Genomic DNA, 25,759 nt, shown 5'->3' with positions numbered 1-25,759 from the left:
GAAGAAACAGTAATTGAGAAGTATGAGGCAGTGATTACTTTCCTAAAGGGTAGACTGCCACCAAGAAAATTGAATTTGCTCAAAATTAACCGAACCACTCAAGAGCAAAAAGAGACAGTGCATGAATACTACATACAGTTGTTGCAGGTGTTTCAGCAGCACAGTGGATGATAATATGCTGAGGGGGCAGATATGGGAATTTTTGTGTCACAGTAAGTTTTGGGGTAAAAACTAGACATTTTACACACATATAACTCAAAGTGGGATCTATTGGCAGAACAAGTTGCTGGACAAAATTTTGAGGTATGCTAAATATTGTAGCAATGAGTTAGACATGAATCATAAAAGATCAAAGAAAAGTTTATGTTGGCATAAACAAACTTGGCTCAGAAGACTTTTCAGAATCCTTTATTTACAGGACAATAAAAGAATATGCAAGCATTTGCTGTTCCACAGGTTGGTTTTCAGGGAAATCCAGGAGGGTTTAAGCGGTAGAGGCGTTCTGGTGGGCTCAGGTTCAGGAGCAGACATTGCTGCAATGAAAAACAATGTCACGTCTGTCATAAAATTGGACACTAGGAGAGAGAATGCAGGTATAATCCTAACAATAATGTTGTAAATGTACAGATTCAATAGGAATGGAGATGTCAAACATGCCCGTACCACTAACTCAAATGCCTATGCAGAGTCAGACTCCAATGATGCCCACCCCACCATTTCATAAGAATTCCCAAAAAGTAGGAAACCCCTGTTTTGATTTAAATCAGCTACCAAAAATGAACACAGACCCTTTCCAAAATTCCATGCAATAAGTTAAAAATTCAAACCAAAATGCATTACAGCAGTATCCATTTTTTGAAATTGATGGTTCAGGTTCTGATAATTCCCAATGTGAGTGCTTGAGGGAGGAGAAAGATTGCATGCTTGGCGGAGTCTTAGAGGTAGACCAGAGTGTTTCATACCTGGATGCTTAAGTATATGGCCACCCAGTATAATTTTTAATTGATACCAGAGCTACTAGGTCCACACTGAGAACTTTGGAAGTTCCAGATCTACCTCTCCTTCCAGGAAAATTACCCAAGTTGTGGGAGTTACAAATAAACAATTCAGAAATCCTATGTCAGGGAAAGATACTAGTGAAAAAAGGTTCATTTGAAGAAAGAGATTTTTTGGGTGATACTAGCAATGTGAATCTATTAGGAAGAGAGTTGCTGTGCACAATAAATGGTACCCTTTACTGCACGCCAGATGCTGTTGCTTTCCAAACTCATGATGAGGATGTAGATTACAAATTGATTAAACAGAAAGACTGATCTGGAGAGTTTCCTTTGTTCCCCTTTAGAAGAATTACCTGATGATGTGAAAGAGACAGTGAATCCTGAAGTCTGGGATTTTACAGGGAAAGATATTAGGCTAATAAAAGGTGCGGAACCAGTCTGGGTTGCTGTAAAGTCAAACATAGTGCGTTCTAGAACACTTCCTTACCATCTGGCATCAGAAGCCATTGCAGGAATAATGCCAGTCATGGATGATATGCTGGAGAAAGGAATATTAAGTGAATTGGTTGGGTGTCCATGTAACTCTCCAACCATGAGATTACAGAAACCTAATGGGAAACATAGAACAGTGCAGGATTTGTGAAGATTTAATAAAATAGTCATTCCATGTTGTCCCATGGTACCGAATCCGGCAACCATATTCTTTCAGATCCCGTGTACTGCACAATAATTTACGGTCATTGACCTGTGGCATGCTTTCTTCTCAGTGCCATTGCATGAGGAAAGTCAGTACCTTTTATCTGTCACGTTCCAACAGAAGGTACCAGCATGGTGTTGTGCCCCACAAGGGTATACAGAGAGTCCATCTATCTTTAACCAGAGTCTGAAGAAAAGTCTGGAGCCCTACACATGCCCAACAAGTCAACTCTTGTCCAATACATTGATGATTTGATTTTGGCATCAGAAACACAAGAGGCTTGTAACAAGACTCCATTGCTTTGTTGAACTATCTGGCTGAGAATTGACACAAAATATCTCCAGGAAATCTGCACTACTGTTGAAAAGAAGTTCAATGTCAGTGGTACATTATATTGAAAGGAGCTAGAAAGGTGTCACCAGAGAGAGTGGAAGCCATCTTGCTGATGAATCTATTAGGGTTTCAAAAGAAAGTCACAATGTCCTTGAAAATGTTTGGCTACTGCAGGCAGTGGATACCAAACTTTTCTATCATGGCAAAGCCTTTAGTGAGGTTGACATGTACACATGTGTTAGATCTGATCCCATGGGACAACGAATGCTCAAAGATGTCCCTGGAGTAGACAAATTGTGTCATGACTCTGCTCTAGGAATGCCTGATTTTTCAAAAGAATTTACATACCTTTGCAGTGAGAGAGATGGGTGTGTTCTCTCAGTACTCATACAGGTTCATATTAATGCCCAATAACCTATTGCATATTTTTTAACAGCACTCGATCCCATTGTTGCAGGTCTTCCTTGTTGCCTAAAAGCAGTAGCTGCTGTGAGCACTAGTTTGGAGTAGAGTGAGAGCATACTGAAGGGATTCCCTTTAACTGTTATGGTCCCAAACTCTGTGGAGCTATTGTTAACGAGAACCAAAACCCAGTACCTAACTCATAATCGCTTGACAAAATACATGCAAACTATTTTGTCTTGCAATAATGTAGTTCTAAAGAGATGTAATGTACTGAGCCCTTCAACTTTGTTGCCTATAAATAATATTGATTGTGATGAAGTTGAGCATGAATGTCTAAATGTCATGGATCATGCACCAACCAAGACCTGATTTTAAGGATTAACCCCAAATTGAGTCTGACCATGTACTATTTGTAGAACAATCATGCTTAAGAGGTAACTGTGTTACACTGAGAGAAGCATATGCAATATGCACCGTAAATTATGTTGTTAAAGCTTCCTGGCTTCAAGAAGTTAACTAAGCTCAAGTTGCTGAATTAATCGCTCTTACCAGAGTCTGCAGTTTAACTGCACAGATGAGAGTCACAATTTTTAGAGGAAGCCAATATGGATTTGGTGTGGTCTATGATTTTGGACAGTTATGGTCGCAAAGAGGCTTTTTAACATCTTCAAACACTCTGATCAGGAATGGAAATCATGTTAAAAGTCTGTTGGAAGCTTTTCGACTGCCCAGTGAAACAGCAGTTGTTAAGTGTGCAGCACACCAAAGTGGGAATAGATATATTGCTAGTGGCAATAGATAGGCTGATTCAGTAGTAATGTATGTACTTTGTTACTTTACACATTTAATGGAAATTTCACATGTCAGGCTGAAGAAAAGAGTTTATTTACAATGTTGATGAGAGTCACAGACACCTGGGACAAGTTAAAACGAGTCAGGAAAATGTTTAAGAAGCAGAACAAAATAAATGGATGAAAGCAGGTTGTGAGAAAAACACAAACGGCATTTGTATGTTGGCTGATCAGAGACGAGTTTTGCCTGATACCTTGTTGTTTCCAATGACACGGTAATACCATGGGTGCACACATTTAGGAAGAGATTGCATGGTGAAGCTTTGCAGGCAGAGTTGGTTTATTACAAGATTTCGAATGTTTGCTGAAGAAATCTGTCATAGGTGTGTCATATGTCAACAAATGAATGCAGGAAAGATGACATATTCTACACTGACACACATATTGATATGAGATGGACCATTTTACAGGGTGCAGATTGACTTTATCAAAATAGCAGGTTACAATGGGATGAGAGATGTCCTGGTCACTGTGTGCATTTTCTCGAGGTGGGTGGGAGCCTACCCAACTCAGAGAAACTACGTTCTCACAGTGATGCTAGTTTAACCTGAACTGATCCCTATGTATAGAATGCCGATTTATCTTGAGTCAGATAGAAAAACTCATTTCAATAATGAGGTTCTGAAAATGATTTGAACCGCATTACAAAATTGAACAATAACTACACTTCTGTTATCGACCTCAAGCTTCAGGAATAGTTGAATAGGTGAAGGGAACAATCAAATTCAGATTGGCAAAAGTCTTTGCCTCATCTTCTTTGAAATAGCCAGAAGCTTTACCTTTGGTGTTAATGGGCATTCAAAGTACTCTAGACAGAAATACGGGTCTGTCTTTACATGAGATACTGACTGGAAGGGTCACGTGATTGCCAGCTGCTCCTGCAAATTCTCTTTTGAATATCACTGATGACATTTTCTTGGAATACTGTAAAGGTTTGGTTGATGTGGTCTATTCTATTTCTTGTCATGTTTTAGTGACCACTCAAGATCCACATCACGAGCAGAGTCATGACCTCAGCCCTGATGACTGAGTCGTGGTTAGGAACCAAGTTCTGGAGTCATATCTAGAAGCCAGATGGAAACGCCCCTTCCAGAGGATGCTGAAACCAAATACTGCTGTTAAGTGTGCTCAGATTGCAAACTGGATTCATGCTTCGCACACCAAGAAGGTAAGATACCCAGATGAAATATTAGCGGTCTATGATCCTGTAAGAAGAGCTTTGGTAACTGCACCAATTCCTGAGAGACCACCCAGACCAGCAGCACCGTTGCCTGAGCAACAGCAGGAGGAAGAGAAGAGTGAAAATCAGCAGATTGAAAGAGAAATATGGGTATCTGAAATAATGCAGAGAGAACTCCTCAGAACGAAAGTGGACTGAAACTACTTCTGCACAACTAGAAGATCCAGAAGAAGGAACGAGCCCCAGATCAAATAGAGTGAATCGACAAACTACGTGGCCACAAAATGAAGTCATAAAGCCTAGAGAAGAAGCTTATTTGTAAAATTATTACTAAAAACTATACCTGAAGAAGCCAAATTCAGTGTCGAAAGTGGTATAGAACAAAAGGAAAAATCTCTGAGAAGATCCAAAAGAGCAAAGGTGGCTTGTCGCAGGTATTCAGCACTTGAATGGCCATATTACATGAATACAGCATTGAATGTCAATTTGAAAGATTTGTGCAAAGTGAATCCTGAACTTGAGACCAATCTTATTGGTTAAGGGAAGAATCATTTTAAAAGAAGCAAAAAGAAGAGACTTTAAAGAAATTATCAACTAAACCAAATTGTGCTGTTAGACCTTTACTATTTTAGTCTAGTATTTTACAGAACATCAACCTAGGACCTAGTGAGAAATAAAAGAATAGGGATAACAGTTTAGAAGAACACAGAGTAGAGTTAAGGTTTTTCTGCTTAGTAACCAAGCTCTTAAAAGTCTAATAAAAGAAAAAGAAAGAAAAGCAACAAACTGTTTAACTCAAGAAGCATGAAAGTGACTCAGAGAAAATGTGTTGCATTAGAAACATGTGTAAATATATTATATATTCAGTTTTCGTAACAACAGCAATTATAATCTCCACAGCACTATTTATATATTTATCAATATAAATAGTACCTTTGTGAGTTATTAGAAAGATGATTTCTCTACAAATGTATACTTAGTTTAAGACTACATTAATGCTATGGATGCTAAGATCTGCTATATCTGCCCACACTTACTTTCAGACGAAGAAACATAATATTACATACCTTTGCCTTTGTCTTCTGCAATTTCATGTAGCATTCTGTTGCCTTTAGTTTACAGAAGAGGACATTTTGAATTATTTTACTCTAACTATGATTTGATACTTTCCCAAGTCCCTTTGATGAAAAGCATGAATTACACCTACAAGCAAAATAAATGGATTCTGCATGATATTATTTCTTTCCATAGAGGTCAATAGATAGTGTACAAACCTATCAGAATAACTTAACCTATTTAATGTAGCCTCTGGAGAAGATACATATAATGAATTTAGTAGAATGATACACTAACATAACACGGATCAGTGATAAGTATAGCTATGTTTTAGAAAATGCTCAGAAGAAAGAGGAGAATACATTTTGAAAGAAGATGTTCTATCCTAAATTAATATTAGAAAAGCCAACACAAACTGAAGTTCTGCACTTACAGAAGGAGGAAACCTAAGCAAACTAGACTTGTAGTGATTAGCAGCTGCAAGCACACATTTGAACTGACACTATGATCATGACAAATATTGCATGGAGGTGAAAATGCAATTCCTGGAGTCTGCTATATTTTTGGCTTAAATGCTTACATCTTCTTGTCAACTGAATGGGAGAGTATTTCTTGCCTAGTTATACTAATTCCTAAAATGTACCATGTGGAAATTTAAGATGCACTAACAATGACACCATCTTATAGACAAAAGAAAAATGCTGAGACTGGTTCAGGATTAACAGGAGTCACATTTGGAGCAATTATTCCACCTGTAGGTGTCATTTTAAAGACCAAAAAGATTCGAAAGTTGGCTACTCTTGCTGACAAAATGGCAATAAGCACATCTGGAACTTTGCTTATAATTAACATTGAACTAATTGCTATAAGGTCTATCCTACTCCAAGACCGACTTGCACTAGACATCTTACTCGCTGAGAAGGACAGAGTCTGCAAACTGCTTAAATTAACCCATTGTTGAACATACATACCAGATGAGAGTAAGGAAATAGAAGATTATACTAAAAACATTTCAGGTTTACAACCTGAACTACATGAATTGAGAATTTTGGGAAAGGAGTGCAAACAATTGGAAATTGGATTTCAACAGCAGGGAAAGAAATATTGAAGGCTATAATACTGCCAATAGTCATAATAGGACAGAACCTAATAAATCTTCATGCTTTGTTCATGAGCTGTATACATATTTTACACAAAAGACAAGAAAGAATGCAAAGAAAGTTATATGAGAAAGATTTAGGTTTGACAGGGATTATGAATGATGAGTTGATTGAATGAAAGTACTGACATTTAGAGGGTTAAAATAAACTCGACTCATGAAGAAGGTACTCTCTGAAATTAAACTCACATGGGAAATCAAGTGGTGTGATGGTTTTAAAAACCACCAGTTGGAAGGATTTAATGAAGCAAGAAAAATTAGCTTCGAAATAATTTAGTCAACTTGTCAAACATTAACACAAGTAATGCTCAAAGAAACAAGAAAATGGAAAATGTGCCCTTTTTTAAACGTGCAAAATTAACTAGCCCTGTCAAGTTAGGGTAGACCATTTTATTTACTTTTGCTCTGCATTTGCTTTTGATTTAAACTTTCCTCAAATAAAGACATGTTTCAGCAAGATGTTGCACGATGCAGTATTAAATAAATATTTCATGTTAACTTCCTTAGACATGTCATCTTTGTAGAATTTGCTGATTTCAATAAATGTTTTCCTTCCTTCTTAAAGTACCTGTTCTCATCTCAGTTGGTTAGTTTTTGCTGTTACCTATTCACAATAATGAATATTAACAGTATATTGAAAGAATAGTGTATGCTGGAAAATGTGAAGCTCATGATATAATTCGTAGAAGTTACAACTAGAATGTTTCTTCTTTATACTATTTCATTTTCATGCAGTGGAGTTCTGACGAGCTAATAGAGTAAGCTGCAGGGTTCTTGTGGGAACTCAATGTGAGATTAACGTATATGAATAGTTGCAACCTAGTAGAATGATTGTAGAAAATGTTTGCCATCTTCATGTGTTACAGTGGGAATGAAGAAGGATGTAGCAGACCTTCGGACGATCCTTTCACCATTAGATTAAGATGACCAAAGAAGATGTATACATACATTTTTGTGTTTAATATAAGTGCTCCTAGTTAGGAGACTTTAGAGAATTTCTACCACTTCTTCCTTAGAACGTGTGCAGAGAGATCTATATTGACAGGTTTTGTCTAGCCTAATTGCTCTCTGACTTTCTTTTTTCCCTACTTTTGTCCTTTACACCTTGTGCTGCAGCTGATAGTGTTTTCTAAATTCCTTTAAGAATTTACATCTACTACTGTGACTAACTCCTAATAGGGAGAAAACTGGGACAAGTTTTCCAGAACTACTCCCTATGGGGAGTTGAACTAAAATCTAAATTCTATTACTAAGTGCTCCTTAAAGTTCTTGCTTTTTCTGAAAATGACTCTTTATGGTTCAGGTAAGTTAAGATCTAGAAGAGTAGAATAGGAACTTAGTTAATTTTCCTTTATGGAACACCCTGTAATATTTTCAGTTTGCTGCTAGCCATTACTTTTCTTTCTATTTTTGTAATGGATTTATTAATTTCAAACTTGAATAAAGAGATTACAAACCAAATTACTAAACTTAAAATGATAAATAAAGATTCAAAACTTCATCTTAACTCTCATTATTTACTGAACATACTAAGTGTTGGAATTTGATATTGACTTATGTTCCAGTCTAAAATGGTGGCAAATATCCAGTCAACCTGAAGAGGATCAAGGCACGGAGTTTGAGACCACTTTTGTTAGTCAAGTGTTGAACTGATTTAAAGAAACATTCTCACATGCCAGCAGTACTAAAGGTGTAAATGGTTTATGATAAAGGTGATGGTGTGACCGTGTATTATATGGCATATTGAAAGTCACCTCGAAGTTCGATTACCCTTTTTGCCTTTGTCCATGTTCTTCTATATGATTATGGAACTTCCTAGTGACTTTCAATATCCTTCAAATGTACGGCAGGGTGTATTTTATCCCTTATAATATGGTATTTTTTTTCATTGTTATATTCTCCTTGCAGCTCTCTTGCGAGTGCTATGTGCCTTGTTTGGATCCCAGATAACATTTATGTATTGTTGTATTTGTTGTTATATGGCCTGCATCCTACTCAGCTTTGTAAGGGGTCTTAATGTGTTTCATGCAGATCAAAGATGTTATTATCATGAATTATATTGAATCAATAGCAGTCTCCTACTCTTCCTTTCCCCAAAGATCTTTTGCATTTTCCGAAATTTCTTGCATATTGTCATAATGTGCATGGGATCTTGTTGTGTTATGTGGAAGCCACGGATATTAATATCCCTGCATTTTATTGTATTTTGCTGCCTACACGCTGCTATCCAGGGGGTATGTGAGCCTTTTGTTGCTCAAGATATTATTTCTGATTATTTGCATTTTCCCAAAATTTCCAGCATGTGCTCTGTTGTATGGTTCATTTACAGGACGAGGGGGCTTATTACGATGTCAGGCGGAAAGCTTCTGCTTGACACTGACTCGGAATCGGGACCGACCGACTTGCAGTCAGCGGTTTTGACCACCGGCTTACAATGCGATTGAACACTGTCGTAGTCCCATTCGTCCCTATGGCAGCTCGTGTTCTGCCCAACAACCGTCTGTACTACAGGCTTCTATGGGGAAATGGGGTGTTTGCTGAAAACCCTGCACCTCGTCACAGGCATCACATGGTGCCTGCCACACATTGCAGGGTTTTAAAGGGGGTTCCCTTAGGTACCCCCTCGGCCATCAACCATAGGCCATGGGGTTTATGGGGGCCTGCCATGGCCCCCCAAAGTCACTTTCCAACAGCATTTTAATTTCAGACAGGCTGACAAGGAAAGGCTGTTGGAAATCAACATCGTAATGCCGAGGGCGGAAATGCTGTCCATAAGTGTGTACAAAACGGTTTCAACAGACAGGACTACTTTGCGAGTTGCTTGGAACCAATTTGCAAGGACCGCGCGGTTTACATTCTGACCGCGAACATCGTAATTGGGCAGCATTGTAATGAGCCCATAGATATTGAAAACAATTGTGAAGTGATATCATCAAAATTCTGTGAAACTATGTGGATACTGCTTTTAGTTAAACAAATATAATATAATACACTGTAAATTTTCTTGTAAAAAATAAAAAACCCGTAGTGAAATTGCAATTTCCCACCAGTGCAAGCAAAAGAAAGAGAAGATAGTGGTTACTAAATCTTTTCATACATCTAAGCAGAAGGATTTTAACACAGATCTAGCACAGTTTGTCCATTTGGGATTGCAGCTTATGTCCATGGAATACATATAAGAAGTAGTTACGTGATGTGTTTTCATGTTAAGACATAAAAACTCCCATCAAAGATCAAACAATTGAATAGATTTGGTAGACGGTCTGAAATGTGTTCAAACCCATTGGAGGAACCAGTTCTATTGCTTCAATATTTTTTTCAGAAGTTTTGAATAGTAGTTAAACCACATTGTATTTAGACCTGTTCATAAAAAGAAGAATGTTAGTCAACATTAACTTTTAATGTATGCATCACAGGAATTATTTTACTCATGCTGCCACTGCCAGGCACCAAGTAACCAGTTGAAAACTGTTTGCTGTATTCCCCTGCCCTAGCTGGTCTCCATACAGAGAATCAGTAATTCATTTCTATCCCACCATCCATCAACCGCTATACGTTTTAAATCTGTTATAGAATTGGAGCTTACTGATAAAAAAAAGACGTCCAATGCCTCAGTTCCGTTCTGTTTGGCAGGCATCTGTCAAAAACCGATGGCTTAAAATTTTTTGGGAAGCTTTGAATAGCAGTTAAACTCATTGAATTTAGCCAAGTTCATGAAAAAAAATATCATAAGTCAGCATTGCATTGTGATTTATATGCCAAAATATATTTTTATATTGCTATCTCTGTCCATCCTCCAATTAACCAGTTGAAACTAGGCTAATGTACTCCCCTACTCCACACAGAGCTTCAGTAATCAGTTTCTAGCCCACCATCCATCAACTGTTGAAAGTTGTAGATCTGTTATGGAAATCTGGCTTCCAAGACTTCTAAGGATACAGACCCCTTCTGCTTAGCAGCGATCTATCAAAAACAGATTGCTTCCAAATATTTAGGAAGTTTTGAATAGAAGTGAAACCATATTGCTCATCGAATTTAGACCTGTTCATTAAAAAAATGTAAGTCAACAGGTCTTTTTGATGTATAAGCCACAAATCTTTGTGTATTTTTATAATGCTACCACTGTCTATACTCCAAATAACCAGTTGAAACTAGGCTGTTTTACTCCCCTGCCCCACCTGGTCACCAAGCAGAGAATCCGTAATTTGTTTCTAACCCACCATTCATCAGCCGGTAAAAAATAAGAATCTATAATAGATTTGTGGCTTCCTGAAAAAAGGTCTTCATAGGCTACAGACCCCTTCTATTTGGCAGCACTTGTCAAAACAAGATGGCCACTTGCCAAAGATCTGCTCTAGCAAATGCCTGACCACTTATCAGGAGCTGGGCAGGAGCAACCTGAAATGTTTATTTGCTCACATAGTTATATTAGTTAAGAGAGATATATTTTCATGGCAAGACCTTCGGATTCCAAAACCTCAGGAGTAAAAAGGGGGATGATACAAAAGGGCTACTATGGTAATGAATATGCTTTCAAGGCATTACAAGTCCAAGTTCTATTCAAACTGGTTAGTTTTGCTTGAAAGTATTGTTGTTTTAATTTGTTTTTCTGCAGGGGGTGGTGAGATATTGTATTTATATTATTAATAGTGTTCTTTCTAAAGTGCTTGGTTTGTGTGTTCTACTTCCCACATGTAACCCAAACAACATAGCAAAGAGTTACATTAGGTCATGGCGCACTGGTCAGGAAGGATCGGTGCTGAAAGTTGAAGGTCACTTTCTAACATTTAAATTTTGGACCAAATGACAGTACCATCTTCTCCCGTCCTTTCCTAAAAAGTTGACATAGTCCCATTAATCAAGGATAACTGATTGCAAATCAACACAAACATTTCTGTGAGCATTTCCCTTAACAGACACATGTTGTCAGTCCACCACTTAATTGGATTTCAGTGAGAAACCACAACTAACCTCTCAGCAGCACAATACATTTACATACAAAATAAAGTCAACATGCTCAAAGCCTTGGGGTAATTCCTGCAGCAAAATGGTCATCCATCTTTACTTTGCATGAGAACTATATATGTAGTTTCCCCAATAGCCATCTAACCAGAAGTACTTTAACACTTCCATTTTGAAGTATAGACACTCCTATGAACATCAGACATGGAATCAGTAATCTTTTTATTCTTCATTGAATCCTGCATTGTGTCTCATCCACAAAATCTGTTTGCATGGCATCATTTGCATTCTATTGAACTTCAGGGTAATCAACCTATAATCTTTCTCTACCACTTACACACATACAATGTCAAAGATCTTATGCATTATACATAGAATGCATAATAAACTGGAGAGATCTGTAAATAATTAGAAGGTCTTCACTATTCCTAATATAACCTTCATAATATTCAGGTACATTATTATCACCAACTTTGCCTTCTAAATTGTGATTGAAACGCGGCTCAGATTCTACATTCTTCCAAAAACAGTCTCTAATGCAATAGTAAAAATTGAGATAAACCTCAACGGTTGCAATTTTCTTACCATTGAGAGTAATATTTTCAAGTTCACAAAAACTCGCAGAAATTATCTCCACAACCTTTTTTTAATATCCCACTATCCTCTTTTTCAGCTAATGTATCACTTAATTTTCCACTCTGCCAAATCACTCACATCTATACAACCTTTATTTTTTCCATACAATGAAACATTCTGAAATTGTTTCCTCTCTCTCCCCTGAGTGACAGTGTAAAAGCAGAAATGGCACCTTTCCCATTGTGACATGTGGATCCAATATGAATGCAAGCTGTTCTGCCAGTTCTGCCAGATCCGATCACTGCTGTTAACCTGCATAGCGCTAAAGGGGAAGGCTCCATCAATCTAACTGACCCTCGGACTGTAGAGACCACCCACCGCCTACCTCCCGCCGTCCTGCTGTTTCCTTACATCCGACAGCGGGACCGCCGAGTGGAGCGAGGCGAGGGGCTGCCTACAACTCCCGGCAGCCCTCGAGGTCTCCAGCCACACCCCCACCACGCCGCGCCAGGAGGCGCATAAAGGGCGTCACTGTTCCCTCTCGCGGGACGCGAGCGGGACGCTGGGCGAAGCCTGGGCCAAGGGTGGGCCCGTCCTAGCCCGTCACAGACTGGAGGAGACTGGGCTGGGCCCACCCCCCTAAGAACCAACACAAGGCTAAGCCCCGATTAGTAAGTAACTCTGCGAACATACGTCATCTATGTCCTCAATCTAAATCAAGCTCACTCTACTGGCATTACTGTCTATTAGCACACAATGACCACCAGAGGCTCTAGGAGCAAAACCTTAAAAAATATGGCAACTACTGTAGGCCCCATCGATCTTTTCATCACCAAAGTGAATCAAACCATCGATCAAACGGTAATGCTGATCGACCGACGAGTATCCTACGAACTAGACCAAGCAAGACGCTCGTCAATGGGCATGCTAGCACAAGCACGAACCCCTAATGTTCCACCACAAAACAGTATTAACTTGGAAACAAATGCGGATATTCATGTGATTCCGAATACCGTTGATCTATCAGTATCCTTACAACTGTCAGACTCACAATTAAGCCAAGGTCTTGAGCAGACCCCTGACATTTTTGCAAGCCCACAGCCAACACCAACTGAATCTATTCAAAGCGAATTAAGAGGGATTAGGGAAGGGGCAATCCCTAAACTGTCGCATCATAAAGAAACACTCTCAAAAAATTCTACTAACATAGCTGTAACAAATTCAGACTCTGATCCACTTCCCAAACTGTGTGATTCAAATAACGTTCAAAATCCAAATAGTGGTAAACTTATTGCCTCCACTGAATCTAACAGTAATACCAACTCCGACGTACTCTTAGTCGAAGATCACAACGACAGATCTAACGCTAAGCAGATTCACAAGAAGCCGGTGGCTCCCATCCTAACAAAAAACGTCAACAATGCCAAAACACAAGCTTCTTTATTAAAGGAAATAGCTGAAATAGTCAAATATCAGCTACAACCTATCCAAAAAAGTCTACAAATCATAGAGAAGCAAGTAGCAATACTAGTTGCTACTTCAAAAACAACCTCTAACTTAAGAAACAAGGAACACCTAAACGTACCGGGACTCAATGTCATATCAGGCAATGCGAAGTCTACAGAGAAACCAAAACAATCAGCCCTTAGCACGGCTATAACAAACAACACAAACGCAAAACCAGGAGAGCCAGCTAAAAAATCTAACAACCTAATTCCTTCACCAAAAAATAAGACCCCTCAAGAAATTCTCAAAGCAGCCATAGGCACACAAAACAAATCACCAGGAAAACTCTCTAGAGCAAATGGCCCTGAAACAAAAGCTCCCCCAGCAAATACCCCCTCCATACTCCCTGCATCAAATACCCCCCGTCATGATCAGACACAGAGACTAACTAATAAACCAGAACGATTACATAGAAAACGGTCCAAATTGGTAAACCTCCCACCGGAAGCAGCACCTTTCGTTGTCATTTTAACTAGGGTACCAGAATTAAGCAATGACACAGAGGAACCAACCTGGTCCTTATTAAATAAAACTCGCTACTGGTTAAACATTAACAGACCCAACCACCCAAATAATATCACTAGAATCACCACAGCAAGAAGGGCTTCATGGATAGGTCATCAACCAAAAACAATACCCGGTGACTGCATAATTGTCAACCTTGAAAACCCCCGTGCTGTGGACTACATATGTTCTTGGGATTCATCAGGAAATAACGGAGGAATAAAGGTAAAACGTCTATCCTTCTTCTATCCTCAACAGAACCACGCTCTGAGGACTTTAACTGGCCCCCAGAATGGTCTTGGAACCACCCTGATCACGGACAGAGAAGCTGGAATCAGGGAGACTGGGGCCAAGGAAACAACCAGAGAAGCTGGAACCAGGGAGACTGGGGCCAAGGTAACAACCACAGGAGCTGGCACCAGGGAGAATGGGGCCACGATTATAACGACCGGGGTGACTGGAATAACTATGCAGGAGGGCACGTCAACCACCTCATAGGGATACATGGGCTGGAATACCATCTTCTAACAGTTATAGCTGCTTGGATATGGTCGACTGACCATTATCAGAGACTTGCATTACGACCTTTCCGTATAATAACAGAGCTTACACTAACAGGCCAGTCAAACATCCCAAGAGCAAGATATCTAACAAAACCCATTGCACATCAAAAATCAGACAACACGAACTAATAGTAACGACAAAACCTCAAATCATGGTAAAACAGGCTAAAGAACGTCAATGCCTTACTAAGGCCAGTATCAGACCAATAATTATGTCACAAATCGCCCCAAAAGTGCAGACATACGCACCAAACTTGAACCTGTATTCTCCCGTCATTCAATCAAACGAAGAAATCACCGCTCAGCCGAGGCCACCCGTCAATACCAGTAAAAATCACGACAGGAACATCTTGAATGTGGCGGGACTAGCAACCAAATATCTGGAAAAAAGTTTCTTAGAACTGGTTCACCTGAACGATATAATCTGTCTACAGGAGACATGGCTTAACGATCCAATCCACCTTGTGGGATACAGAACATACTTCTCCCAGGCAATAAAATCAAACTCAGGGAGAAGTAAAGGAGGCTTAGTTACATATATCTCCAACCTTTGGCCGTGTTGCGAAAAAACTCCTGTATCACTCCATCAGAACTATCAGAATATTAACATCAAAGGAATTAACCAAGAGGCTTATACCCTCATAAACTTCTATAACAACATGACCCCAACGGAGATGTCCAAGGCCTTAAATGAAATTTCTGATGAGACTAATGATCTAAAAATAAAACATGCTAGAGTCTCACATACAATAATCTGGGGAGGCGACTTTAATCTTCATATATGTAAAAAAAAGTGACGCCTCTACCTGTGGGATTACAGACGAATATGGAAACTCCCTACCTCATTTTTCCCACACCCCCGAAGGCACCAACATGCAGGCCATCATGTCTGAACTAGATATAGGGTTCGCAAACATGTTAAAAACGCCTATAACTCAATTTACCTCAACTTTTCATGGTAGAGGTTTTGAAACGTTAATAGACTTTATCCTGATATCCAGTAACAAAGCCACGCGCATAAAATCCTTTGAAGTGGATAACAATGCACTTAGCGACCACTCCCCACTTAGACTAACGTTTCTAGAACCAGATCTTCAAAAGAAAAGAGAAAAGGCCTATCCCGGCTTGCTACATCAAGAAGCATTAGCACTGGACAGATTAAACGGATACACCCTTAAATGGGGTAAAGTAGATCAAGAACTTACCAGTGCGAAAATAATCAAAACATGTAGTAACAAAATTGACAAATGTTTAGATACCTCCACAACACCAACAGAGATCATGAACAGCTATTTCGTAATAGCGAATACCATAACCAATGAATTAACCAGGCCCATCAAACAAAATAATACCTCAAGAAATGGCTGGTTTAACACAAAATGCGCAAAAGCCTACTCTAACTTAAAGAAAGCTCTAACAAAAAAACCAAGAAACAGAGAAGAGGTAATCGAACTAAGGAAGTCTTACACACAGGCAATCAAACAAAGGAAAAAAGAGATACAAGCAAATCTCTGGATCCAACTCCTAAAAAGCAGTACCCTAAAAGACAGTGCAGCCTTCTGGGAAACAATCAAAACCCCTTTTCTAACAGACAACAATGATGGCCCCTCCTTGGATGTTGCCATAACCGCAGAAGACTGGGTACAACATTTCTCAGGGGTTTTCGGAGAGGTCGAATCTACAGACCCAACTTCCCTAGATCCTCTCCCGCCGGTGAAATACCCAATAGAGATACATTTTACAATCAACGAAACAATGAATGCCATAAAATCTGCCAAAATTGGCAAAGCACCAGGACCAGATTCTATTCCCATGGACCTTTATAAATTTCTACCAGATCTATGGTCTCCTCTTCTAACCAAAGTGTTAAACGCAGCAAAAGATACTGGCCTTCCTGACTCCTGGTCAACATCGATCCTGGTCCCTATTTTTAAAAAGGGCAACAGAGACAGTCCCACCTGCTACCGCCCCATCTCCCTCCTGGACTCGACTGGAAAGATGGTAGGGCGTATACTTCTTAACCGACTCCAGGAGTGGTCAAAAGAGCAAGGGGTACTCTCAGACCTTCAATACGGGTTCAGGGCAGGGCTGAGTACCGTGGATCAAGTCTTGAATTTAACACTACTCGCTGGAAAATATATAACAGCAAAAAAGTCCTGCCTACATATGGTCTACGTTGACCTCACAGCAGCCTTCGACTGCGTGGAACAGTCAAAGCTTTGGACAATAATGCTGCAAATGGGGATCGAACCATCCATAGTAGACATCCTCCGTGAGTTATACACCGGCGCCACGGGAAAGGTTAGATTTGGGACAGCAGGACAATTAACCAACAGCTTTCCAATTCAGAAGGGGGTCAGACAAGGGTGTGTGCTGGCCCCCTTCCTATTCACGCTCTACACGAACGGTCTTGAGGCTGCAATGCTAAAGGGCGTTAAAGATCTCCCAGAAGCCGGTCGTCGGCAGATTCCAGCGTTACTATACGCCGACGACGCAGTAATTCTGGCTCGAACACCAGTCCAGCTTCAGAGGGCCTTAAACAACTATTGCACCTTCATGACCAGTTTAAACCTAAAGGTGAACATAAGGAAAACCTATGTAATGCACGCCGGTAATAAAGGGAAAAAAGTGAAGAAAATCTACGTGGACAATTTGCCCCTTGAAAGAGCCAACATATATCCTTATCTTGGCATAACTATCGATGAGGCGTTCAACTGGAGAGATGCAATCAATTCCAGAAAGTTAGCCCTCATAAGAACAGTTGGTGCCTTAAAAGCATTTTCACTTCGTTTGGGAAAAAGACCTCCAAACAAGATGTTTAAGATATATAACGCAAAATGCATTAGTACAGCCACCTTTGGAGCAGGAGTCTGGGGTACAACGAATGTTGAACAACTACAAAAAGTTGAAAACTCCTTCCTAAAGTTTCTGTTGGCTGTTCCAAAAAGCACAACTACATTCCGCTGTCACCTCGAACTTGGGGTACATTACATATCTGACATCATCAAGATCCAGCCTATCATGTTATGGCGCAGAATATGGGCCACGGACGAGTGCCATCTCACAAGAACAATAATAGAGGACTGCATGAAACTAGAGCACATGAATAAAATAAAATGGTTGGTCTATGTAAAATCATTTTTTACTGACATCGGCTTCCCGAGATTCTTTGATGACCCTCGGTCTGTAACAGACATAACAAAAAAAGAACTAAAAACACTTTGTCTGTCGCATTTATCTGAACTACGGATGCTGTGTGAAATAGGCAAGCCATCAGTTCAACAATGCCTATTAATACAGTTGGTCCCAACCATCCAACCTTATCTGCAGTACGACTTGTCGCAATTTGAAAAACTCCTTCTCACTCGTTTCAGGTTTAATTTATATCATTATATGGTTTTATTTCCCACCCAGAACGTATGGACTCATAATATTTCAGCGTGCCCCTGTGACCTAATGTCCCCACAGTCTACAATCCACGTCCTTTTCTTTTGCAAATTTTATACGCCACTACGCAGGAAGTGGATATTACCACTACTAAAAGTTATGAACATCCGTAGATGTCGCCCTGCCTATTTGGCACTGCAATTCCTGGAAAATAACTTAATGACAAAATCTGTGGCACAATATTTAAAATTATGCATTAGGCACCGTATGAACTTATAATGACATGTAACAGCTTTCTTTCGAAAAAGGATCTGGAAAACGTTTTTTATAACGCCTATTTGTAACGAACGAATAACGGTTTTTAATATTTATTGTGTTTTTATGTACTTTTATGGCTTTCACAAATGAAAACCGAATAAAGATGTTTTAATTTGATTTGATTTGAATGCAATAATCCTCTTTTGATTTTTTTTCTTCTCGTTTTTGGCATACTATTTTGCCTGATTGATGCATTTCTTAATCATTAAGTTAAACTGCTCCACCACCCTACTTGTCTTGGAAGCATGCAATCAATATACACTGTTGAGCTGGAGAAAATTCTCCTGCATGGCTCTTGAAAGCCATCTCATCAGCTGTCACATGAACCCCATAACACGCTGTAATATTTCCCACCATCACCTCAGTGCACACAATGAACATTTACGTGAGTGGAGGCATCTCAGCAAAATCAATTTAAACCAGAGCAGAGCTCTGTGGTCAGAAGAACACACTATGTGCACCTTACTTTTGGAAAGAGTGACTACTTTCAATTTGCTGAGCTGAGGAGGACCTACAGTGATTGCAGTAAAATTGTCAAAGTATCTAACTAGACCTTTTCATATGTTACCTGCAAGCGAAAGCAGACTACCAACCTCTCCCATTTTTATATTGTTCTGCCAGTTCCCTAAACGGGAGCACACAAAAATGTGTTAAATGGGATGCTTGTAATAATCTCAGCCACTGGTAATTATTTGGACTGCATTGCAGTCCATTTTTTTGGTTGGGTCCAAACTAAGGTGGCACAGTGTGATAAATAATGATGGGGTGGGATGAGAACCAGAATAATTACCAGTGTCTGATGTCAGGTCACTGGAACATGCTTTACCTGGCTGATGAGCCCTAACTAGGGTGAAAACATTCCTGGGTAGCAAGTTCAGGGAGGACTGATTTGCATATGGCTGGGTTTAAACTGAGGTGGCATGGTGTGCAAAATAACGACGGGCTGGTATATGACCTTGAGTAATTACCAGTGATTGAGATTAATTCAAGAATTTTATCCATGAACTTTTTGTATATTCTAATGAGTCCTCTAAACTGGGCCCTTCCTCCTCTCATGTGAGACATGGGTTCTGGTTATTTGTGCATTATTTGAGTGTGACTTCAACCGCGAGGAATTCGACCTGCAACATGTATGGCTTCAAGGGCTCAACGACTCCTGCACCGACTTCCGGAACCGACGCCTGAGGACAACGTGCTTCCGAAAGCTGAACGAGAGGTCGCAGATGCCCTTGATTTCTAAAAGGATCTTCCTGACACCGTAGCTGGCCCGTGATGCCGCGGACAGCCAGAACTGTTTGGATTTGTTTGTTTACAACAATGTGATAGCCCAAGAGGGAGCTATCAACGTCTAGGAACTGTTTTTCAAGGTTATTGTGATAACTGAAGATTTCTAACTACTGAATTGTGGAATTTTGTAGTTTTTGGTCTTGTCTTAAGTATATAAAAATATTGGAAATGTTTCTAAACTGGTGTGGTGTCTTTTTGTAGTGCTTACACTATATTACTGTTGGTTATGTGCAAATACTTTACACGTTTTACACACTGCCTGTAGGATAAGCCTGACTGCATGTGCAGAGCTACCAAGGGGGTGAGCAGGAGTTATTTTAGGAGTGTAACTCCCTTATCCTGACTTGGAAGAAGGGTCCCTATTTGGACAAAGGTACCTACCTCTGCCAACTAGAAACCCCCATTTCTAACAATACTCCTGGTGCTTCTGCTTCCTGAAACTTTATGGCCTCTTCCTACTGGTTCTAGTCTCAGTCCGATTGGTCCACCTGGTACTCTGTCCACTTGTCCTGGTCCACTGTATTAAATTCCTCTTGGGCTGGTCCTGGTCCTCTTGGTCCTGGTCTGACACCTTTAGTCTTCCTGGCTCTTGTTGGCCTGGTGCCCCTGACCCTCACACCCCAATTCTGCTACCCTAGATTTTGGTCCTCTTTTTTGCTTGGTATTCCAAGTCCTGGACCCTTTGGTTTCACCACCTAGTCCTACTAGCCCTGTTACTGATCCTACTAATTCTGACTCTTCTAATCCACTTTATATTCCTCCATCTGGCCCCCTGTCCTAGTCCACCTGCTACTAATCTAATGTATTCTTCTGGGCCTCCTCCATGTGGTCTTGATCCACCTCACCCTAGTCCTTTAATTTCTCCTGCTTCTTGTTATACTGATTCAGTACTAATTTGTCCTTAGTTATGATCCTGATTGTTCTGTTCATCCTATTCATAGCCATCTGGCTTGGTCATTCTGATCAACCTTGTCCCAATACACCATTTCCTCCTTATCTGAGCCCTCCTTGCCCTAGTCCTCTTAGCTTTTGTCTTCCAGGGGTTGGTTCCCTTATCATCTGCTCCTACTCCTCCAAACCCTGTTCTTCTAGTATTCCCCAGTCTGGTCTGTCTAGCAGTGGTCTTCATGTTCCTGTTCCTCACAGTGCTTGTTCTCTTCCTGATTTTGTGCCCACTGGACTTGATTCTCTTGCTCCTGGATCTTATTTTTGGGTCACAAGTAGCAGGATTGTGGTCCTGGCCTTACCTTTCCTTCACGGCCCACTTCTCCTTGCTCATACTGTTTCTTCCTGGCCCTTTTGATCCACATTGCTTTGACTTGGTCATTCTAATCGTGTTTACCCTGTTCATTTGATTCCTGGTTCACTAGTTCCTGTCCCTGCTAGTCCACTTGGAGCACCTGGTCTATTAGGTCTTGGTCCTCTTATGTTTGGTCCTTGTAACCATACTCATAAAAAGGAAGAGGAGGAAAATAAATTCTATGTCAGAGCAAACCTAACTGAGGGGGTTAATACAAGGTTATTTAAAATGCCCTCATCCACTCATAGTGGCCTGCTTCATCTTTGGGCATGCTACAACAGCCTTACAAAGACCAATGATGGGTATGGGGCAAAGAGGAATAGGGAAACAAAACACACATATATAGAGGAGTCTACTGTGCAGAAAACAGTTGAATTAAAATTCCCTAGGGACGTCCCTCTTCCTCTTTAATATTTCCTCCCCAAATAGGATTAAAATAAATAACCGTAAAGAAGTGGAGATATTAGTGCCCCTAATCCCAACTATCTGCTTTCTTGTCAACATAATTTGTCTGGCATCTTTCGCCCAATTAGGTGATCCGGCCATCATTAGGAATAAAGGTCCCACACTGTTATCCATCCCTTTATTCAGTCATTATTAATTAGGTAGAGATGTATTTTCCAACATGTAATGTCCTTGCTTGCCACTATTATGTGAACACACTCAGAGTGATACAAGTCTCAGTAATAAATTCTCTGAAACTGGGGTGCGAGCAGAAGTGTCTCCTTGTAGTCACACAATTTTCAAGGGACTGAAGCCTCTTAATCTTGCCATTCGCTGACCTCCTGGCCCGTTGTCTTGTCCTCATGGTCATTCTGTGCCCACTAGTCCGGTGTCTCGAGTACCTGGTTTTCTATGTTTTGTCCTTCTGAGTGTGATCCACCTGGCCGCCTAGGCCAAATCTCCTTGGTTTTCCTGACTTTGGATGCCCTGGTCTTACTCATCTTTATTTCCTGGCACCTGCTACTCCTGGACCTGGTCTTTCTGCTCTACTTGATACTATAGGGCTTGGTCCTGTGGGTCCTGGCAGCCCTAGGCTTGTTCCCCACCCTTTTGGCCATGCAATCATACAGTATTATTCTGCACGTATATCTGGCATGTACAGAGCACCAGTTCGCCCCCATTCCAGCACCACCCAGCATATCAGTGCATGCCTCACACTGTGTATTTACAGCGCTGTGTACAATAACAATGGCACGGTTTATTCACACATTTAAGACAGTCTGACGTTATTCTTTGCTTCTAATTTCCCAACATATACATCCCGCATTAGCCCTATGGGCGTTTGGCCTTTCTTCAGCCTAATCATTGTTAGTGTATCAGATTCTGCCCTTGCCCACCCCAGCAAGTGTTTTGTCCACAGTCCCTTGTCCGGGACGTCAATAATTTTCCAAGCCATTACTATATGTCTCTTAAATAGTACTAGTGCCTGGTCTATAAATCTACACAGCAGTTTATTGTTTTTAGTCTGTATCATGAGCTCCAGCAAGCAAAACTCAGGTGTATACGGTAACTGTTGGTCCTCTCTTTCTGATGTGGTTGTCATTTCTGATATCCATGTGGGTCGCAGCACTGGGCACTCCCATATCATATGGTAAAACCCCACATGTGTCTGTCTGTAGTGAGGACCGTCTTTGGGCTCCCCCCAAACATACAATGTATCTGGTATGGGGTGAGGTATGTTTGATGTAGAGAGTTAAATTGTGCATAGCAGAAACATGAGTCTCACATAATCAGCTATTTTTTCTGATTGCTTGGGTGAAAACTATTTACCATGCTTGGCTTTCCATTTGGTGTTGTTGCTAGGGATCCAGTTATGTAATAGTGATAACAATGGAGTGTACAAAGTTGTCACTGCTTTTCTGTCCATGCCAGGTACCAGGAGACTAGCTAGGAGTGAAGAGGTGGGCTGTTCAGCCTGTCTAGTGCCCCAGTTCATATGAATAATATGTTTGAGTGCATTGTGTGTTAGAAACTGGCAATGCACTATCCCATATGTATCAACCATGTCCTGGAATGTGTTGAGTTTGCCATCAACAGAAAGGTCACCCACCTACAACACTCTGGCCTCCGTCCATATTTGGACCCTGTGTTGTCAAGTTATTTTTTGGGCCTCAGATTATTTCCAAAGGGCTAATTGAGGGGGTGTATGGATGTGATCCTCTGCTGCCATGTATGTACCTATGCCAACAGGACCTGGCCATTCTCATCAATTCAGTTCAAGCCTACCTTTCCCTAGCGGAGTGTAGGAGCCAGGTCGGGATAGGCATGTCACCCAAAAAAAGTCATGCTTCTACGCATATTCCATCATTTGGGCCTTCACCCAGCCATTTCATTGGCCAGGTAGTCGCACTGCTGCATAGTACACTTTATAGTTGGGGCACCATAGGCCCCTCTCAGTCAATGAACAATGTACCTTATGTGGCGCTACTCTTTTCCTGCCATGTCCCATTTAAGGTCAGAAAGGAGGCCATGCAGCAACCAGAAAAAGGATTGAGGGGAATCAACAGCAAGGGAGTAAAGAAATGTAATCCTTTAGGTAGTATTTTGGCTCTCGTCACATGGCCTGCTGGCAAGAGCAGGAGGGAGATCCAGATCCGCATGGGCCCTAGGTTACCCTCATTGAGATCCGGTGTGTCTGGTGTCTTAAGGTATATTTGTATGCCTAAATACTGAAAGAAAGTTTCAAATCCCAATGTAAGTCTGACTCGGGGAGTCTTTGGCCGCTGATCCACTTATATAATTCTAGAGGGAAAAGACAGGGCTTGGACTAGTTAATTATAAGGCCCAAAAAAGTCCCAAGGTTTTCCAGCATTTCCTCAAGTTGTGTCAATGTTTCATGTGCATTCCGGAAATAAATCAGAGCATTGTCTGCGTATAGTGAGACGATGTGCCAGCATCTTGTCACTCTGCTGCTTTCCATTAAGTAAGCAAGCAAGCATGCCAATGGTTCCATAGCTAGTGCCAATAGCAATGAGGACAGAGGACAACCCTAGTGGGTGCCCCTGCCTATTATGAAGTGATCTGATATGGCTGGTTCATTGAAGAGAGTATGGATTGACCCAGAAATATGGGGCCCACACCCTTTTCTTTTAGTAATGTTAGGAGGCAAGGCCATCCAAGGGTATCAAGTGCCTTTTCTATATCAAGAGACACTGCCAGGTATTCCACATTAGTGATTATATTGTCATCTATGAGGTTGAATAGAGGCCTTATGTTTAAGAACATGTTCTTAATAGGGACACATCTGTTCTGGTCTGAATTGTCCAGGGTCCCTACCAATGGTAGCAGTCTGTCACAAGACCCTTTCCTAGTATCTTATAGTCTAGGTTTAGTAAAGGTAAGAGCCTAAACAATTTCAAGTCTGTGGGATCTCGGCCAGGTGTAGGAAGTACAACGATCAATGCGTCAATCAGGGACTCTGACAATATTTCAGTCCCATAAACTTAATTGTACAGCTGTAGCAGTTTCAGGGATAAGTGCGTGCTATAGGTAGAATAAAATTCTATTGGGAGCCCATCGGTCCCTGCCATTTTTTTTTGTGCCATATGTGCTATAGTACTTCTTATTCGCTCTGTTTGGATTGGTTCCTCCAATTAACTGCTCTACAGTGAATTTCTGCTGGATTTCTGCTAGGTATCGGTATCTCTTGGATGTATGCCAGTAGTTGGTAGTGAGTCACTGCAATGGATATTTGTGTGTAACGTTGTGTAATAGTCATGGAAGGCTGGAATTATATCTGCCTCTGAGGTTATATCCTCACCATAAGGTTGTGATATCAGTGCTATGGGACGGTATGCCACTCCTTCCTTCAGCAGCCATGCCAGGACTTTATCCACCATATCTCCCTTTCCATGTTTAGTTTAGTTATAAAAACCCTTTAGCCCAACATGGTTAAATGTTCAGTGTGTTTACGTTGTAAGGCACTCCCCCCCATAAACGTGTCGGGAGTTTTGAGTATTTCTGTTTCAAGCTGTCACAATTCAGTTTTGGCTTCTGTAATGCCTGGGTGTGGGTTTATTTTGCTCCCAAAGTGGAAGAGATGCAGTATCCCCTTATCAATGCATTGAAGGCCTCCCACTTCTTGCCCTGGATGGGGCTGAACCCTTGCTTTCTGTAAAATAGTCAGAGTTGTGAGTGCCTATTTTATCATGAAAGTGTTTGTCCTGGAGTGCTTCAGATTGTGGCTATACGTGGGTATCATGGCCCTGCTTTTATCCCATTTGCTAGACCTGAAATCCTTAAGGTGGTTCTTCCCTGGACTTCCCTTAACTTCTTGTCTTTAATCTCCTGCTTTTTCTGATTCTTTTATTTTTTGGCCTTAGGACTCTGAACCCTTTACCACTACTAACCAGTGCTACAGTGAATGTGCATGATGACGATGACATTTATTTGTAGCTGATTGGCATATTTTTTGTACTAGTAAGTCTCTTGTAAAGTGGTATTCCATATACCCAGGTCCTGTATTTCAAATGCTACTACTGGGCTGCAGCACTGATTGTGCCACCCACAGAAGTAGCCTTTTAAACAATCTGTCTCAGGGCTCCTGCTTAAAGGCCTGAGTGTACAGGTTACTGCCACTTCGACTTGGTGGTTAAAACCCCTTGCCAAGCCCTAAACTCCCCTTTTATTATCCATAGACACCCCTACGGTATGCCCTAACTAACCCTGAGTGCA

Source organism: Lissotriton vulgaris, chromosome 6, assembly GCF_964263255.1.
Source record: "Lissotriton vulgaris chromosome 6, aLisVul1.2, whole genome shotgun sequence".
NCBI lineage: Eukaryota > Metazoa > Chordata > Amphibia > Caudata > Salamandridae > Lissotriton > Lissotriton vulgaris.
Note: the sequence above shows the minus strand (reverse complement) of the source record.